General features: G+C 49.6%; 1 long non-coding RNA gene across 2 annotated transcripts in view; it reads left to right on the forward strand.

The window, feature by feature from the left end:
* Nucleotides 1-15378, forward strand: part of LOC118728000 — a 57494-nt gene that overhangs the window by 18642 nt on the left and 23474 nt on the right. The window contains exons 1-2 of one of the 2 annotated variants that reach the window (XR_006742671.1): nt 6551-6655; nt 8800-8974. This is a non-coding gene — a long non-coding RNA (uncharacterized LOC118728000). Of the gene's footprint in view, nt 1-6550; nt 6656-8799; nt 8975-15378 lie in introns of those variants that run through there. The other variant, XR_006742672.1, reaches the window with a different exon arrangement.

A 15378-nucleotide genomic window follows, 5' to 3' on the forward strand; every position in this document is an offset into this window, starting at 1 on the left:
GAGGTGAGCCGCAGGTGAGCTGGGGCTCTGACCTCCAGTGTCTGTGCAAACATCTGTGCGGCCTTAGGCATGTGACTGTTTCTTCCTGGAGGAGACCTGACGCACACCAGTGTCTTAAAGGGGCTTACGGCCTGGAGCAGTGGGAAGACGTGGACCAGGGCAATGCTGGGCTTTCCCCTTACTAGCTGGGTGTCTAACGGCATTCTGCCGCGCCTGCCTCTGTAGGCCTCACAGAGAAAGGAAGGGCTGCACGGGGACTCCTCCCGGCCCCAGTCAGAGCCTCACCTCTGTCTCCGAGACACGTGAGCCACCAACACCCTCAGCGTGTGCTACTCGCTTAAGGTGACCAGACATCCTGCTTTTGGTGGACTGTCTGGTCACCTCATACTAGCTGCCTTCACTGTCAGGTGCTTCGGTGCAGAGCAGGGCGGGTTATTGGGAAGGCACAGGAGGCAGCGCCCTGGGCGCCGCAGCCCCCAGAATGCATGTGCTGTAGCCTCTGAGACAGAACTTACACCCTCCCGCTCACACACAGCAATTAATGCCCGGGCCGTGCTTCCAGCTGAGAGGAGTGAGAAAGTCAAGGCGAAGGGTGCTCTGTCCCTCCCTACGCAGCAGGGAAGAAAGACAGCGATGGAAGTTAAGGCATTCGCATCTCCTTGTCGATTTCTCATCTGTTGTTGGCTTGAGTGATTTCTGAGTCAGAAGAATGCTGAAGAGCTGTTTTCCCACCGCTTTTGGGCCTGAGGAATGTGGCGCTGGGGTTCTGAGCCAGGAAACGGCGCTGTTTGGAATTCAGAGGCTCTACTGCCGAGCCAGAGGCCAGGCTGATGGTGGGCTCCGCCTGAGACTTGCACTCTGGGGGCCGGAGATGGTGCCAGCCGGGTGGGCAGAGGAAGAATCTGTAGCTCAGGACAGGTGTGGGGGACAGGGTCAGCTGGGAGGGACCACATTATTAAGCAGACCTTGTAGCGGGCACTACTGGCCTCAGGACGTGAGGTATCTCTGAATTTCTATACATTTGACTTGGTGTAGCTCTGCCATCTACACAGCTTTCTAAAGTTTTCGCTTCCCCGTTCCTATGAGTCATGTGGACCAACCTCCAAAGCTGACCCGATCTGTTGTGAAGAAGGTGGTGTCTGAGAGGCCCGAGGGGGGCGTGTCCCCCAGATTCTTTCCCAGCCCTTCAGGGTGGCATGCCAGTGCGGCAGTGCGGACCCTCGCTCCACACTGCACATCAGTCAGCTCAGACGGCACCGACCGGACATCTTCTCCCTTCCTCCCCTGCCCACCCGCCACCACCAGTACGAGGGCTGGAGCTTGTCTGACTTCCAGTCCCCGTGGACTATTTCCTTGGGAGGCGGCTTAAAAGGGTCCTACCCTGACTGTCAGCCACCACGACCTTTGTAAGAAACGACTTAAATCCCAGTCTGATGTCCTGGCCACACTGGGACATGTGACAACACTGGGACTGGTTTATTAGTAATTCCTACTTCTAATAGTAGACCAGTCTTTTTACAACCAATTGAAACAACAACAAAAAGAGACATGATTAAGGAATGAAACTATCACAGAGCCAATTTTGATGAGGAAGGAAACAAAAGTATGTTTTTTCTAAGTGACCGTCACCCCGTGCTCCGAAGCCTTATCGAAACCAGACGTGCATCCAGCACAGAGGGTTCCCCGCCGTTACATTACAGATCTGCCTCTTCCCGTAACTCATCCTGATGGAACCCGCAAGATACCTTGACTCAGCTGCAGTTCCAGGTCACCCTCGCGCTGGGGGTCAGAGTAAACCTGGCTGATGCTGCTGTGTCTTCGCTTTGGAAGGGAAAGCAGCCTCCCGCTTTTGATGCACCTGCCTCTGTTGGGAGAGCTCGGGGTGACCGGAGCTGTCCTCTGCGGCTCCCAACCACCCAGCGTGGTAGCGGCACTTGAGTTCTACCCAGGGGTGCCCTCCCGGGAAACTCAGCGCAGTGATAAAGCAGCCACCGTAAACTGGAATGTCACGCCACTGACAATTCTAGCTCGTTTAGGGTTAACTACCACTCCTCCAGTCAACAACATACCTGTTTACTATTTGACTTCAGTATCGTAATGACTTGGGAAGAAGAAACGAAGTCAGTGCGTTAAAAAAAGCCCCACAGGTCCCAAGTGTTCACCTTCACAGCGCGTCAGTGCTGCGCTGAGCGGGGGCTGTAGGACATCATAGAAGGGCAGGTGAGGAGGAAACAGACAGGAGGATTTCCAGTCCCCTTTGGCAGTCTCCTTATTCAGATTTTCAAGGCCCTGCCTGAGGCCCCGGTGCTCCTGCTATATTTGACATCACTATTGTGACTTGAAAACAAAGCCGTTTGTTTGTCCTGGTGAGTCTGGTTGAGGAGGATCAGCCTGGAGCTGGGTGGGGGTGGCACTCCGCCGGAGAGCTGACACACCTGCCCCGGGGAGGACTGAGACCCTCCCCCACCGGGCTTGTCTGGCTCAGCCTGGAGAACCGTTGCTAGGTCTCGCGAATATTTATATGTTAATGTCATTAATTAATTAATTTTATGTGACTTCCAGGGCAGTTTTGCTAAATAAAAATGAAACAAAGTGGGTGAAAGAACCCAGACGTTCTGCCACCTTTTGCTGCCCTCCAGGGAAGGCACTGAGCCCAGATGGCGGGAGGGACCCTCCCAAAGGCGTCACTGAGAACACATGACCACGACGTCACAAAAAGTGACACAGGGCAGCTCGGGAACTACCTTCTTACGTGCCGGGCTGGAAAATAGTATCATTGGATGTGTAGAAACATCTTTCACTTTTTTAAACCAGTTGTTTTCATCAGGCTAACATAAAAGGTCTTAGATGTATTCTTTCCTCATGTCATCAACCAGGAAGGTTTTCCTGATGAAACACATGGCTAAAGGGATCAGGGAAAGGGCTTTTAAAGATAAAATTCTCCATAAGGAAAGGCATGAGCAATTAAATCGTCCAAATAACGTGGCATGGGCTATTAAATTATCTCTTCAGTTTGGGGATCAATGGGTGAGTCTTCATATTATAGATCCAGAATTTAAGAAAAGCCATTCTGCTAATATTCTGCTATGAGGAAGCGGTGCAAATTAACTTTCACACTGAGGAAAGCCCATCACGTGTCTATGTTCTTAAACAGCTGGCCTGTTTGGACAGAAATGAGTGATACTCAGCTATACATTTCAGTGAAGTTGGTGAACCAGTTAACTCAGTAAGCTGGGTGAAGCAGAGCTAGATTTTAAAACATGAATTGAATGGTGCGAGACTGCTGAAAGTCCAGAATGCAGTGAGAGAATTTGGACATATCCCCCAAGATGAAGAATATCTTGTGCTGCCATTTGCAAAGGATTGAAGACAGAGATTGCAATCTCTTTGGTAATTGTCTGTGATGAATGTATGCCTATGGAAATGTAAAGTAGGAAAGTAATTGGGGGGAAAGACTGAACTATAAATCTGGAGGTTTGCAACAAATACATGTTTAGAAACCTGCATATGTTTTGAATATTGAAAGACAAGGAGTTCCTTTCTCTCGCTGTGGTTATATTCTTAGCCAGACAGGTGACGCGGCCCTGGTGCCTCCCGTCACTCTGGTGCCTGTGCCAGCCTGTGTCTAAGGAGACAGTATGTGTTTACTTCCTGCAGAAATAATTTTGACCATTTCAAACTGCTATATCTCCCCCTCTCCCCCAATTTGGTTCTTGGATTTTTTCCTCTTTTGTCTTGTTTTCCCTTTTAATGTCTAATTGTCTAACATCACTTCCCACAAATCTTTCCACATTTACTCTCTGCCCCTCCTTCTCTCTCTGCCCATCATTGAATTTCCCTGTACCATGGACTCTCCTTTACCTGTATCTCCCCAGGCTCTCCCCATCTCTTTGCCTTTGGGCTGTAATAGGTTGTCTTCTCCCTGTAGAGACTCCCCAGCTGGTGGACATTTTAAACCAGTATTTGTTAACAGACAGCTACTTGCATAACATTTTCACTGAATTTCAAATTGGCCCGGGCCCTAACTGCTTCCTCACAGTGGCACATTCTTGCCCTCTTCCGAACGGGCGCAGCCCTGCGTGCTCCTCCTCGCTGCCTGTCTGCTCCTTTTGTCTGGTGTCTGGCTTCCGTCTAAGAAAGTCTGGCCTGAGAGTGCTGTGGCAGCTTCGCCCAGCCGGCCGTTCAGTGCATTCTCCTCCTCAGCTAAAAGCTCGGCACCTGCACATGCAGCCTTTTTGTCCCGACGTGGCTGGTAGCCCGGAGGCCCCTTAGACAGGTTGCACTGTGGGCGCTGACTCAGTGACAGACAGGTTCTGGCCGGGCTCTCCACGCGCTCGGCTGTGTCACCCTGGACAGACGCTGACGGCTCTGCACCTCTCTGTTCTCTTGGAGGTAACAACTCCCAACTCCAAGGGCTTTGTGTAAATTCTGTACTTGGGATATTTCCGGTAAGTGTCTGTTCCCTCAGTGCTTAGCTATAGAGAGCCCGGAGAGTTAACGCGGCTCCACACGGCAGACACAGTAGACGCGGTGAGGTGAGGGCTGGAAACCCAGCCACTGACATAGCGCTTCCAGCAGAAAGCATTTGGCCCCGTCCGTGTCCTTCCTGCACAGTCACCGGGGGTCCGTGAGGGCCCAGCATCCTCCTTTCCGGCCGCTGCCGCCACGGGACTGAGGTGGGCGGAAAGCAGTGCCCACTGGACAGCCACAGGGACATTAGGGCGGTGATGGCTGGTAAGAGAGCATCCTGAGTGTGGCAAAGCGGCCCATTCAGCCTCATGGAAAGAGGAAGTTTATGTTTCATTCCTGGTTCCGAGAAAAGAAAACCTTCCTTTTTCTTTCCTCTTTGTTGTTGTTGGCAGAACCCTGTAAGACTGCAGCTCGCCTGCACGGCACGCTGGGCCACATTCTCAAAGAACCTCTGTGCGTGGCCTGTCGGGTTTTCATGCAGAGCTCAGTCGGGGGCGGGGGACGGGGGCGGGTAAGGTGGGGGGTGGGGAGGTGGGTGCAGATGGGCCCTTCACACCCACCTCCTCACTTGGAATGTGATCGGGTACTAGTGTGAGATTTGCTTTTCTTGAGAGTAGAGCTCCTTATGGCAGCAGGTCCCTGCACAGCGCAGTCTCAGGTGGACGGCTCTGAGGGTGACCAGGAGCTGTGCCTGCTGCCGGGCGGTGGGAGGGAGGGGCTGTTGTGAGAAGCAGAGCTGAGAGGAGTCTCCAGACGATCCGCAGTCCATGTGGGATGAACGTACGAGGGACTCAGTCCGTGCAGGTCCCGGCACCGCTTGCCCGGGTGCTGTTGTCCAGAGCAGACCTTCACTGGGAATGGTTAGTGTTTCCAAGTCCGTGAGGAGGCAACAGCGAGAATCCCTTCTTTCTGGCATGATGACTGGTGACGTACTGGCTTTGGCTACTTGCCACCCATATCTACTCGGACAGAGATGGGTAGCTGGGGTAGCAAATAACTATCAAAACTTCAGTGGCTTCAAATAGCAAGAGTTTACTTCCCGATTCTATTTTGTGTCCACGTGGGTCAGAAGGGGTGTCTGCTGCTTTAGACGGGGTGGGGGTTAGCCTGCCCTGCACACCTACGCCCCCACATGCCGCAGTGGGACGACAGGGACAGGGCGAGGCTTGTCCTGGCTCTTCACCTTTCTGCCCAGGAGGGATACCTGCCACTTCTCACATACCACCGGTCAAAACAGTCACATGACTATGTCTATCGTCAAAGTCACTGGGGACACTCCATCCTCCTGTGAACCTGGAGGAGGAGAGAGAATATTCAATGAACGGCCTATGACTGTCTCATTACTCATTAAACACAGCCACACGGGGACGGGGTTCTCTGTGCTCACAGTGACTTGCACCAGCAGCAGCAGAATTCCTCGGGCCCGGAAGTTTCTGAGCATTGCTGACAAGTGTTGTCACATGTCCCCACAACAGTCCCCAGGAAGTGAATGGTCTGCATCCTGGGAACCATGTGATACAGCAGGTTCAAGGACTATAAATTTGAAATACTTTCAGTGACAATGATTATGATGAAAATAATAATGAGGCATAAAAACTCACCCACAGAAAGAAGTACATCCCTTCAGCAGTTGTTTTAACTCCATTTTTTGGGCCTTTCTTTTGAAAGTACCTTTCAAGTATTAATCAAACAACACCTTTGTGACCAAATTAATCAACATTTGGCAGATATGGAAATTAAGGCTAAGAGAAGATAGGTAGAGAAGACTTTTCAATCTCTAATACATAAGTGAAAGTGATTAATTCATTTTTAAGCAATTGGATTGTAACTACCCTCACCACCTATCACCACCACAACCACTTCACCACCACCACCACCATCATCAGCACCATCATCACCACTCTGACCACCACCACCACCACAACCACCAGCACCACCATTATCACCATCATCATCACATCCACCACCACCACCACCACCACCATCATCACTTCCATCATCATCACCATCAACACCATCACCACCACTGTTACTACCACCACCACCACCACCACCACCACCGTCAACACCACTGTCACCACCACTGTCACTAGTACTTACGTTACTGCCATTATCATTATAAACACACACGTGTGACTCATATACTATTTTTTTCTTCAGACCATCATGGAGACCAGAAAACAAGGTAAGATTTTTAGCAATTGTTTCTTTTTTTCTACATATTGCATAATCCAGGAATTAAGATGGTCAGAGGAGAAAAGTGGCAACTTAGAAGTATCTTGGAGACTGGGTTTGCACTAAACCTATCTTTCTCCTTCTTTGATTTTTTTTCATTTGAATTTTCTTTCTGTGGTACTCTCTCCTTTAAACTTGGAAGAGAACCAGAGCTAAAAATGACACGGTCTATGACACCATGACCTCCAGGTCCCAGGAAGAGTCTGTGTATCATGGCCTCATGCTCTTTAACTAGGTGTACCCTTTTGAAGTTCCCATTGTGGCCAGGATTATCAGTTAGGGCAGTTTTTCCTGCCAAACTCTGCTCAGCAGCCATCGGGGGAAGCTAGATGGACCAGTCCAAAATGAAGTGGCACAGTGGCCAGGGAATCAGAATAGTTCGGCAGATTGCAGTCTGCAGGTCCCACTTCAGGAACTCACCTGTCTGCTCTGATTTGGGTGTGATGCGCTAGGCCTCTGGGAATAGTGTTAAGAGCAGGCTTCCGGGGGGGGGGGGGGGGGTGGGGGTGGTGGTGGTGGTGGTGGTGGTGGTGGCGGGGGGAATGTCAGTGCCTCCTGAGCTGCAGAGAGCAGGTTCCGTCCTGACCTCTGGCTGGGACCTCACCCAGGGCCTGTGTAGGTTTAACAAACCTTTGAAAAGCCTCCAGGCATTTGTGTCTTTAACCCCCCTGCTGGCTGAGGTAATGGTGCAGAGCAGAGAGATTCTGGCCCAGAACTAAAGCCCTAGAGTTTAATCCTACCCACCCCCAATATTAACAAAACAAGGATATTATTAAATTACCAATCCTGGCTCCAATGGAATATTTGCCAAGAATTCACTGCTTCCACCTCATACAATACGTCTTATTTTTCTTTTGGGCATTTATTTTCTGAGTCAGTTTACTTCTTCGTGGTTCCTTAATTACCAAATGGAATTCTTTCCATCTTTCATCCTTCATCATTAGGGGTAAAATACAAAATCATTTTCTGGCAAGAAATAAATATCTTAAAATGAAAGACAATATTTAGTGACCAAAAAAATTCCCCAAGAGTACCACATTTCTGATGAATCAGAACTGGAAGCGATTAAGGGCTCAGTGCATTAAAACAATGAGCGCTCACATCCTGTCCTTCTTTGTCATACGACAATCAGACCTTCTCTTTTAAGTAAGTTGGGGGCTGCCTCCCAAATCCTTTAAGTGAGCCAGAGATAAGTGCATTGGCATGGTTTGAGGAATAGCATAGAGGAAATTAAAAATGTTTATTTTATTGAACTAATATTCCCTTCTGGAGATTAAAGTGGCAAATCCAGCCCACAACTCTAAGACATATACAATTCAACAATTTAGTTTCTATTTATTTATTCTGTCAACTTGAACTTTATAAGTTGTAACTTATAAAATGCTTGTAAGCATGTTCCTTCAGTATAAAATGGGGTTGTCTCAGATTGTATTTGCAGATAAAAATATACTTAGTTTGATTTTATTTGAATTGTGGAATTTTTTATAGATTCAAAATTTGAAATTCCTGAGAATCCTTAGGTTGACTAACTTTTTGCTATGTTGTAGGGGATTATGATGTGAATAGCAGATATTTTGATCATGCCAATTTGGAAAGCTCCTTATGCCATACTTTAAATGTATTTCATAAGAAAACATTTTTATTTTTATTATTATTTAAAAATTTAACTTTGTTGTTGAGATGTCCTCCATTTCTCCTTTTCCCCCTTCTCCCTGGCTCCTGCCCCACCCCTGGCCTTCCCCACACTGTTGTCTGTACCCATGGATTATGCATAAATGCATACAAGTATAAGAAAACATTTCTAAAGGCATTATTTAGAAATCAGGGCTAGCTATTTTCATTTTAAGGGGCTACCTCTTAGCTATTTGAGTCAGTGCACTGTGTAAGCTTGGTTGTGGTCCGTGTAAGACCTTTCCATTTGGGATCTATAAAGGAAGGCAGACACAGTCTGCGGAGACAGCCACGCTTTTCTCAGGAGGCGGATAGTAGCTACCGTAGTTAAGTCTCAGTACGTCATTCCTATGTTCCAGCGACAGGTAAAGCATTTTCTGTCGTTATTTTACGTGGAGACAGTTACTGTTTTACATTTTACAGATGAGGAAATGGACAACTCAAAGAAGATGCCCAGCTTTCCACATGCCCTGTGGCAGGTGGCAGAACTGGGGTGCCCGCCACGCCAGGCTGGCCTCTCCCCAGAGCTGATGGGTTTCTCTCACAAAAGCAGTGGTGTGGGCATTGAAAGATGGTCTTCAAGCTCCGGGGACAGAAGGTGATGCATGCAAAGGGCAAGGGTAGATTCCCATGCGTTTCCTCTTCAGAGCGGCTCTCCTGCAGAACAGCCCTGCTTGCTAAGCCGGCTTCTCCGTGGCCCACGCTCAGTTCAGTTCCCACTGAGCCTCTCACCGGGCTCCTTCCTCACGATTACAAAGACTGGGAACCTAGCCCATTACTAATATTTTTAAAAAGTTATTCTGGCTCTTTCAGGGCCATATCAGTTTCAAAGATCGCTGTCAGGGTGGGAGCAACTGGAGCTGAAATAGCCTCAGAGCGGAAACTGTTCTTCAGAGCTGAAAAGTCAGTGGAATATTCATAGAAATGTAATATGAGCACAGGATACCGAGTCAGTGTCAAAACTTTGTTCCAAACCATATTTGCTATTTCTAAAGCAGGCCGGCTCCTCGGGGACGGCTGGGCTCAGGGAAGAGGGCGGGTGGGGCGGGTGGCAGCAAGCCTAGAGCCTGGGCTGGGGCGGTCTCCTCTCCCCCAGGGAGGTGGGGGTCTCTCCTCAGGAGTTAGGGTTCTGAGGATGGGGAGGGTGTTGGGTCCAGCCCTGCCCTCTAACAGGGCCATCTCTGGCTGACTATGGAAACCTTTCCTTCATGTTGCCACATAAGTTTTGGGCCTGATTTTGAAATAGAAACCATGGTGGAATCGATACGACAATCACTGTGCAGTGTTTTGCAAGTGCAGAAATGACACCATTTGCTTTTTCCTTGAAAGTCTCCTGCTCGGGATGTCGCTAAAAATCCATGGCAGAATACACCCTGAGGAGTAGCATCTTCAGATGCCAAAATCATGTCTTCAAGGCAACCAAAGGGATCATCTGCAGATGACCCAGATTGCTTTTCAGGAATGAACAAATCTCTCACTTCCCCCATGAGGAGCCAGACTCATTTGTAGTTAATCTAAGAAGTAACATTTAGCAATTACTGCTTCAGCACGGTGGGTGAGGTGGGTGCCTGTGGCTCAGATGATTGGAACCCTGTGACCAGGAGGACTGCTCACTCCTGGGTCCCCTCCTGCCTCCAGCCAGCCTCCAGCCAGCACTGGCCACGGGCAGCCTTTGGGGAGGAGAGTTCCCATGGGAAAACAAATGGTACCCTGGGGTGCTAACTGCCAAGCTTGCAAGTTAAGGGGAGTATCATCCAGGGAGAGCAGGAGGCCCACCCACTCAGAGGGACGCTTTGAGCGGGGGTTGCTTTTCTCTATTCACTCATATATGAGATGAATCATTTGGGACCTCCAATTACTGTCTGTAGCCATGCAACCCACAGGACTGACCCATTTCTCCCACCGCCAGGCCCTCCAGCCAACTGTCTCAGGTTGGTCAGAGACACAGCTATGAGCTTCAAGAACACGAGGGAAGCTCACTCTGTGCTTCTCCTCCAGCGTCCACCCTCAGAAACCACTTTTTCAGACCCAGATCCCTCCCAGGCAGGTCTCTCCAGAATGACCGGAAGCATTGGTACCCTCTGAGGCCCCTTTTGGGTTCAGGGAGAGTAATGCCTAAGAGTTCCCCTTATGCCTGATGTGTTCACTGTTCACCTCCTCACCCTTTTCTCCACCCCCCTACCACCCTGCCACTGCCCTGGCTCTTTCCATTCACCAAGAACACCTGCAGAAGCCACCTCTTTTTATCCTTCAGTTAAAAAAATTTTAATCACTGGATCCTTATCACTCAACAGAATGCTTTGTATATGCTAGGAGTTCACTAAATATTTGTTGGAAGAATGAGTGAGTGGGTGAAAGAATCAAATGTAGAACTGATTCCATTGAGACAAAGGCACATTTTTAAATGTTATCATTTTCTTACTTTTCTCTTTACAAAATTATACATGATTATTGAAAATAATCTAGAAGACAGAGGTGAGTAGAAATTAAGAAAATAAAACCACCCACAAAGCCATCACTTGGAGATAACCTTTCTTGACATTTGGGGGGGTGTTACATTCAGGCGTCTTCAAACTATGGCCCGTGGGCCACATGCGGCCCGCAGAGGAGTCTGATCCGGCCCGCCAGGTTTTTTGGGCAGTGAGCGCAGCCGAGGTGTTACAGTAGGAATTAGTAGTTCATATAGTCCGGCCCTCCAGCTCTCTGAGGGACCGTGATCTGGCCCCCACTTTAAAAAGTTTGAGGACGCCTGCATTATATCTATATGCATATCTATTATATATGACTTAGGGACTTAGTCAATAAATATTACTGTGTAATTGTCTTTACTTAAATCAGAAAGTTTTGAAATATAGTATAGATTCTCCCACATTATTTTTAAAAATTTTCAGAGCATTTTATTGCATGATTTCAACTTAATCAGTCACATATTACAGCATCTGGGCAGCTGAACTTTCTCCCTGGCTTGTTGACCTCCTTGGGACACATTCCTGCAAGAGGACTGCATGCTCCATGGTCTTCTAGTTCACTACATGCTGGCCAGCGTGGGGGCGGAGAGGTGTCATATGTGCTCCTGCCCGGAACAGCCCAATGCGCTGCCCCTCTCCTTGCTGAACAGGCCGGATCACCATTCTTCTTTTTCAAAAAATATATTTTCTTGATTTTTTTATAGAGAGGAAGGGAGAGGAAAGAGATAGAGAGCTAGAAACATCGATGAGAGAGAGAGAGAGAGAGCATCGACCGGCTGCCTCCTACACACCCCACACCAGGGATGTGCCCGCAACCAATGTACATACCCTTAACCAGAATTGAACCTGGGACCTTTCAGTCCGCAGACTGACGCTCTATCCACTGAGCCAAACTGGTTTCGGCTGGATTACCATTCTTTTAAATAGTTGTTAATTCCTATGCAAAGAGTATATCGATGTTCTTATGCTTTGCATTTTTAAAAATATGTTTTTTAAAATTGATTTTTAGGGAGAGAGAGAAAAGGAGAGGGAAAGAGATAGAAACATTGATTGGCTGTCTCCTGCACACCCCCTACTGGGCATGTGCCCTGCCATGGCATGGAACAGCTGGTCTGTTGTGGCATGGGATGACGCTCAGTCCACTGAGCCACACCGGCTGGGTGCATTCCTTTTATTAACAGGGAAACAGTGATGTTTCATGTGGTCATTTTAATGTTTTCTTTGCAAATTGCTTGTTAATATCTTTTAAGGCCCATATAGTTTGGGGACCAACATACTTCCCCTCTCTATTCCATAGGGCTGTTGTAAATTAGGTGAAGTAATCTATTTGTATATGCTTGAAACCACCAAGGCAGTACACTAGTGTGTTGATGTAGTTTGTGACCTGGCAGGCTGAGGGCCAGTAGGAACAGGCACTTGCAGACAAATGGGTTAAGTGCTACGAAACAAAGGCTTGAGTTAGCTTTAAAGAGGAGGGGTGGGGAGAGGCACCTGCAGAGAAGGGGAATAGGCCTTGCCTGGAGATTTGTTACTTTGAGAAAGGCACTGGAAATAGACAAGATCAGAAATAATACAGGGGCTGTCAGGCTGGAAATTGGAGCCAATTAGAAGCAAGGAAGCAAGGGGGCTTGAGGAATGGGAAACCAGAGTCTGCTGTGTGGTCTGTATAGTGGGGAGGAGGGCAGGGAGAGGGTGGAGGCCTCCCTGAAATGTCCCCAAACCAGCAACCGAGAAGAGAAAATAGCAGCGGTGTCACTTCTCAGAGGACTCACCTGAATTCCAGGGAGACGCCGCAGGTGTGTGTGAGACGGACAGGAAGCTGGTGTCACTGCACACAGGTGTGGTCCTCGGGCCAGGCTCACCTGTGCTCTCCAGGAAGTCCTGGAGTAACCATACCTGGAAAGGCAAGCAAGATAAAGAGATGGGTGGTAACTAAGATAAAATGCTGTCCTAAAATTCCTCACTCATGTAAAATTTTGCAAAACATAATTTTATACTCATGTGTATTCACATATAATTATAGATGAATATCCTATCTAATAAAGAGGGAATATGCTAATTGTCCATCACACCCACACAAAGATGGCAGTACCCACAGCCAATAAGGAGGGAATATGCTAATTAACTGCCACACTTTCAAAGATGGTGGTGCCCACAGCCACAAGATGGCAACGCCCAATCCACTCAGCAGGGTGTGGCATGCCTGGGCCCACCACCAGAGGGGTCTGGCTGCTCCGTGTGCCTGCCTCCAGAGTCCCCCAGTCCCCTCAGACCCCCAGCCACCCAGGGTCGTCCCGAGGCACAGGCAAGCCTCAGATGGTGGCTTCCCCGCTGCCCAGGGCCACCCAAGGCTCAGGTAACCAGGGCCGACTGAGGCTTGTGCTGCCAGCAGTGGCAGCAACAGAGATGTGATGGGGTGTTGCCTTCCCCTGATCACCTGGTTGCCTCACGCCCAGGAGGGCTCCTGGGCTGTGAAAGGGGGCAGCCTGGGCTGAGGGACACCCCCCTCCAGTGCATGAATTTTCATGTACTGGGCCTCTAGTATATTATATACATTGTGCATGTATCACATTATATCTATAATAATAAAATCATAATGGGCAAATCGATGGAACCGCCGAACAGGAGAACGATTGTCTAGATGACCATGTTATGACAGCCACTGGCGCCAGGCCAGCCAAGGCAGGTGTGATGTGATTGGTTGGGCCTGCCATCACCCCATGATCACCCTGCAGAGGGAGCCAGAGGGGCAATCAATTGGGGGGCTCCATGACTGCCCCGAAGAGGGAGGCCCAGGCTAACCCATGGCAGCACTGCGGTGCCACAGGCGGGGCCTCCCTCTGCAGGGTTCAGCCATCCCAGAGCCCTAGCTGGGTGGGCGGGGCCTATTTCTTTGGGGTGATCCATCGTGGTGCCCCTGCCAGGTGGGTGAGGCCTACCTCTTTGGGGCAATTGATTGTGGAGCCCCATGATTGATTGTCCCACAGAGGGAGGCCCAGGCTACCTGACTGGTAGCACTGCAATGGGTGGGCGGAGCCTCCCTCTGTGGGGCCATCGATCATGGGGGTCCTGGACTGTGAGGGCACAGGCCAGGCTGCGGATCACCCCTAAGTGCACAAATTTCATTCTTCAGGAACCCCCCCACCCCCCAAATATACAATATATGGGGGGGGCGGGGTGCCTGGTGCGCCTAAGCAACTGTTACGACCAGATGACCGGAACAACTGGAATGACTGGTTGACCAGTTGCTATGACATGCAATGATCATCAGGGGGCAGATGCTTAATGCAGGAGCTGTCCCCTGATGGTCAGTGCACTTCCTCAGCTGGAGCATCAGTCAGCGGAAGTTGGGCTCATCGCTGGCCAGCACAGCTGCAGTGCAGGAGTCTCTCCACCTTCGCAGCAGCTCTACGGAGGGTGGCAGCAGTGTCAGGCACAGTCAGGCTGGGGTGAGTGGGAGCAGTGCAGCCTGGCCCTGGCTTGCGCTCCTCCCTGCCACCTGCCGTTTAATGCACTGCTACATCCCTTGTGCCCCACAAGCCGGCAGTTACAATCTCCAGAGAAAGGTGAAGCACAGATACTCAGAGTAACCAGGATGACCTGATATCACCGCTGGGCTCCTAGAACTCTGCCTAGAGCAGTGGTCGATAAACTGTGGCTTGCGAGCCACATGTGGCTCTTTGGCCCCTTGAGTGTGGCTCTTTCACAAAATACCACGGCCTGGGCTGAGTCTATTTTGAAGAAGTGGCATCAGAAAAAGTTTAAAAAATTTGGCTCTCAAAAGAAATTTCAATCATTGTACTGTTGCTATTTGGCTCTGTTGACTAATGAGTATTGAGATCAAATTTCAACCCTTACCAATTGCCCCAGAGCTACAGAGGAAGGCAGCAATATAACAATGGCCACAAGGTGGCGACTGGCAATGGGGGTAAAAGTCAAAGACGAATCTGAAAGGTGGGAGCGTGGCCAACAGAGCACCCCTGCCCCCCAAGTCCCCCAACTTTGTATTGTTCACCCCCCTGTGTCTCTCATCCAGCTCCGAGTGGTGGAAAGTGTCCAGCATGGCCCAGGGTGTCCACTGGGGACCTCCAGGCCGGCAGAAGGGACATTTGGAAATACTGTTTCAGGAAGCTGTGGGGAGGAGGTCAGACTCTCCATGCGACTTCCCGGTGGCTCAGGGGACATGGAAACTCCCTGGACACACAGGCTCCTGGTTTCCTTTCAATGTGATGGATCTGTGCACAGGGTCACCAGTAATTACATAAGTGACAGGAATACAGGCATGACAGTGAGGTGGGATGGGGGAGAAAGAATCAACTTTGCTTTTGTTCACATTTTTAAGTGTTTTGCTTGTTACAACTAGTATATATTACTTCTCTAATTTGTAAGGGATCCAGTGTTTAAGACTAACAAAGATGTCCACGTGGTGCGTGTGGCTGCAGCGTGGGTGGGATGGCTCAGCCGCAGGCGCTGGAGTTCTGGGCTGTCACTGGGGCCCCAGCTCAACAGAGGCCCCAGGAAGCACGTGAGAGTC

This window comes from Pipistrellus kuhlii, unplaced genomic scaffold, assembly GCF_014108245.1.
Source record: "Pipistrellus kuhlii isolate mPipKuh1 unplaced genomic scaffold, mPipKuh1.p scaffold_m20_p_27, whole genome shotgun sequence".
NCBI lineage: Eukaryota > Metazoa > Chordata > Mammalia > Chiroptera > Vespertilionidae > Pipistrellus > Pipistrellus kuhlii.